Below are 4,927 nucleotides of genomic sequence, written 5' to 3'. Positions count from 1 at the left end.
AAGCTAGAAATTGCCAAAGTGGGACTTAAATCCAGGTTTGTCTAAATCTAGCTTGTTCTGATTCCTGAGCTCCTGTCCCATTCCACTGCCTCATTGAGGAAGAGAAGCTAGTATATTTTATCCCATTTGTGGACCCAAGTATCCCAGACTTAGCACATTTTATCATCAGGCCAATTCCTTAGGAAAAGCCATTCCATTTGCCAGACAAATAATACAAAATTAAACTTGCACACCACTTGGCCCATTCAAAGATTCCAAGAGAGTAATTTCCTTAGAAGTACAAGGAATGAAAATCTCACTCACTATAAATAATTCTATCAGATGTACTTCTGTACTGCCTCTGGCCTTGCCCTTTTGCCTTAAGTCACTGCCAAAACTACTAGATCTCATAATATTTTCAGGATATAGAGAATAGTTATTGAAATTCATCTAATTATACAAAGATTTTTTAAAGTATTTTTGATACTAGACAGAGCATTTCTCTTCTAAAGGCTATTCTATCTCTTAAAGTATCATGCAACAATCTGAATGATGATTTCACATTTTCAGTGAGTAAAACTACATTCCCTAGTACTATTGTTTACTCTTCCCCTGTAACTCACTTCCAAAACAAAACAGATTCAAATTTTACATACTCATGATTATCTAAATATTCAAGAATAAAACTGAGAACATGGAAGCAAGCAAAATCATTCATATATATCACAAAATTAATAATTTAATTAATTAAATGTTCCTTATTTTGGGCTCATTTGCACATAATTCTAACAAGAACATTGCCTTGCATATAATAAATATTTGGTAAATATTTGTTGAACAAACAAATGAATGAAATCTTTATAACAGATCGAAATCAGTAAATCAGGAACCCCTATAGGCATAGTAGGAAATTGTTTTTCTTCCCTATCTAGAGTCCACTCGCCCTATTCCAGTGATATAGCACCTATTTTGGTACATTCCTATCTTCCATTTGTATAACCACTGTTTCTTTTTAAAACTAAGAGGAAAGCATGAGGACCAAACTGACCAATTAGAAATTTTCCCAAGGCCAAATCTTGAGAACCTAGGACAGCTGGAATTTGTTCCTTCCTGTAAAGGTACCCTGCCAAGAGAGCTAAGTGGTTCTTGTTGACTGGACCCTTGGAATCACCCTGGTTCTTGTCTAATTTGAGCTTTGTTCTTTACCTTACCTGTAGATTTTGTTAATTACCTGGTATCAATATAATAAGATGTCTTTTCTGCTTTAATTAGCTAGAATTAATTTCTATTACTTAAAACTGAAGAACACAAAATTTCAGCTCCCACCTAGGATGTACAAACTTGTAAAGATTATCACATTAAACCTAAAAATGAGGGGGGAAAAAAGGTAGTTAACCGACAAAAGCAATAACTTTCCTTGAGCATTTCAGAGCTGAGATCACAAGACAACTGCATAACCCGAATTCTAATGAGGGACAAAATCCTTCAAGGACAGATGGAACATGTGAGCCTTTCAACCTGTGGCAGAGTAGGGGAAAAACTGGTGGCAGCCATACAAATAAATGGGTTGGGAAAAAATAGCTAAAATTTTTAAAATATATATTAAAGACACATGTGGGCTGTTGCATCAGTTTGGGATAGCTGAACCTCCTAGAAACAAGGGGAGATTGTACTCACCTGCAAGTTTTTTCCCACAGGCTTCCACAGGGTACTCACAAAGAGACTGGGGACTGGGCAGGAGATTTGAGAGAACCACCTCACCAATGCAGGTATGAAGAAGTAATGGACGGCTGTTAGGGGATGGGCACAAGGCCTTACTTGCTCCCTTGTTTTCTTCTCCCATACGAAGCAAAGGCCTTAATCTCTGCAAGGAAGGGCAGCAAACCCTCTTGCTTACAGGGTAGAGGCAAAGACGCCTTGCATCTAAGGAGGAAGTAGAAGCAAAAAGCCACCTGCTCTGGAAGAGAGGCAAGAAACCATCTTGGATCTTGAATCTTACCAGAGTGCTGCCAGAGTGAGGGAGAAGCAAGAAACTCCTGCACAAGACCAATCCCAGATACAGGACAGAGTCTGGCTGCCATCGACAGGATGTGTAGACATAGTGAGAAAGCTCCAGTCGGCTCAGGTTCCCAGTGCCGCCCCCCGCACCCCTCCCCGTCTCCCACATCAGGCAAAGTTGAGGTGACCCCAGCCCCAAACAGAGGCTGCCCCTCTCACGGCCCCAGTGCTCCACCCCCGGAACCCACGGCTCACCGCGCCCCTTCCCACCTCCTCCCCGAAGCCGGAAGCCCTGCTTGCCCTCTGCATCCCCTTGGAACATCCAAGGAGTATGAAGCGTCCCTGATCAAGCTCACATAGAGAGAGGCTTTGTTTTGTGATCTTCGACAGCTGGGCAGGAGCAGAAGTGGCCAAGAATGCATGGAAAGGTATTCACTTAGATCCCAAGAATCCGCAGATCTTGAGGGTAGAGTTTGCCAAAGCCAAACCGAGAGGGCCAAGAACAAGCTAATGGCTACACCAAATTCCACCAACGCCCACCCCGCTCTAGGAGCACACTTCATCGCAAGGGCCCCTATGACCTGATGGGGACCACTCTGATCCCCGCATCCCCAGAGGCCTGGGCCTCCTACCCTCTGTACCCCACAGAGCTGACCCCAGCCATCTCACCTGCTGCCCTCACCTGCCCAGCTGCCACTGCTGCCGCCGCCTCCACCCTGCCTGTTCTGCTACGTTGGCCCCCTTCCTCGGACACCACCCAGAAAAGATGGAAATATCGCCAGTTCTGTTAGACCTTCAGTCTTGTCACCACAGCTTGAAGCCCCTGCCCCACTGGGGAGGAAGACTCCCTGAGCGCCCCCTGCCCCCAAGTGGCCTGTACAGAGCTGCTGCTTCCCTCCAAAGACTGTGAATTTTAAGCCTGACTCAGTGGACTGCTTCCTGTTTCCTTTTTCTCCTCTTCCTCAGCCCTGCCCTGCCCTAAATCCCCTCTCCAAGGCCTCATGGCAGGATTCAGGGGCCTTCTTGCTGGGCCACCCAGATCCAGCTGAGAGGCCTCTCTGGGACTGAGCAAGGCCCGACCTCCACTCCAAACTTGTTTCTGTAGCTCCAGCTCAGAGAAACGAGGCCTTTCATTTTCCATGTTTTCTGACATGAATTAAGACACTAACTTGTGTATATGTGAGTGTACAGATTGTTCTCACATTGTGTCGCCATAGCAACAAGTCCTGGCCACTAATAGTTCATCATTCCTGGTCCCTCCCTGTACCTCTCCCCTGTACCCATCCTGCTTCAGTGAGGGCCAAGCCCTGCAGCCTGTTTTTCCCCAGGGGGCCAGCACTCCCCACTACCACACACACTGCCAGGCTGAACAGGAAGGACCACCCAACACAGAGAGAGTGTTTTCATTGTCATTTCAAATCAGGGTCCTCCACGTCCTTCTCCTCAGACAGGCCAACACCCTTTAAGGAAACTCTTTCTCTGCCCATTTTGCTTACCTCTTCCCAGGGCACCCCACCCCTGCCATGACTCCTCATTCTTTCCAAAATTCAAAACCAACCAAAAAGCAGAAGTATTTTTGTACCCTGTGTAATGAAATATTTATGAATCATAAAGAGTTTTTCATGTGTGTGCAATTATTGAGGAGACCTTGTTTGCCTGTCAGATAAGTTTTTCAGATAAGGTTTTGGTGTTTTTGTTGTTGTTTTGGTTTGGTTTGGTTTGGTTTTTTCTTTTTTTTTTGCCACACCATGCATCTTGAGGGATCTGAGTCCCCCAACCTGGGCCCTCAGCAGTGAAAGCACAGAGTCCCAACCACTGGACCACCAGGGAATTCCCCCACATAAGTTTAACATTGGGTTTGAGGTGTGAAGAAGAAAAGGGTTTCCGTTCTCCAGCAGTGAGCCTTAGTGTCAGCCTTTACTTTAAGAAAAATAAGGAAAAAGTACACCATTTTTTGTTTCATGAGCACATCAGTGCTTTGCCTTTGGCCGCAGCTGTGGCTGTCTTGCTGTTTTCAGACTTGGGAGACGAGGAGGCTGTTGGAACTGCTGATCCTGTGAGAACGTGAAACTGGGTAATATATGAAATGCAAAATACAAAAAGCATCCAAGGGTAAAAACAAGAGAAAGAGAGAGAAAGCTTCACTTCCAAGGCCCAGCTGCACAGGGCTTGCCAAAGAATAAGGCTGGAACAGGACAACAGAGAGTTCCCACTGCAACAGCATTCTACCACTGGGGGTGGGGGGCGGGGCTGGAATGTAGGCAGAGACTGACAGGTGAGGGAGGAGCAGAAACAGCGAGAGAAACCCTCTAGCACTCAATCTCTCATTCCAAGCACAAGAGAGTAATAGCCCAACTGCTGAAAGAATCTGAAGCCTGTGGTGCACAGAAGACAACAAAAGCAAAACAATACCCAAGCCCAATTCAACTCCTGACTATGTTGACTCAACCCCACGCTAATGGTCTGACAGAAGAAAAGGTATTCGCATATCCAGGACTGAATACTGTTTACCTTAGTCTCTACTGTCCTACACATGATATTCAGCAGTCAATACAAAATTATAAGACTAACAAGCAAGAAAAAACAACCCACTGAGAGGAGATAAAACAATCAACAAAAATAGACTCAGAGATGACCCAGATGTTACAACTATCAGACAGAATCTTTAGAATAATTATGCTTAATATACTAAAGGATCAAATGTAAAAGTTGGAGAACGTGCAAAAATCAATGAGGAGTTTCAGCAGAAAAATAGACTGAGAGCCTTCTAAATTTTTGAAGAAATTATATTGCTAAAGAGATTATGAACTCTGACTAAAACAACATTTAACTATTTGAGATTTAACACAACCTTCAGGCTCCCAAACTTGCAACCAGAAAAAAGGAGCAGTGAAAGCCGGACAGGGCTGTCCAGAAGGATTTGCTTATGGATTGGATGTGGGGTGTGAGA

At 44.5% G+C, this 4,927-nt stretch overlaps 1 pseudogene; it reads left to right on the top strand.

Moving 5' to 3' along the window:
• The first annotated feature begins 2,067 nt into the window (after nt 1-2,067).
• On the top strand, nt 2,068-2,768 carry LOC133087158 (RNA-binding protein with multiple splicing 2-like; annotated as a pseudogene).
• The last annotated feature ends 2,159 nt before the right edge of the window (nt 2,769-4,927 follow it).

Source organism: Eubalaena glacialis, chromosome 3 (genome assembly GCF_028564815.1).
Source record: "Eubalaena glacialis isolate mEubGla1 chromosome 3, mEubGla1.1.hap2.+ XY, whole genome shotgun sequence".
Lineage (NCBI taxonomy): Eukaryota > Metazoa > Chordata > Mammalia > Artiodactyla > Balaenidae > Eubalaena > Eubalaena glacialis.
Note: the sequence above shows the minus strand (reverse complement) of the source record. Positions and strands in the feature narration are given on the sequence as shown.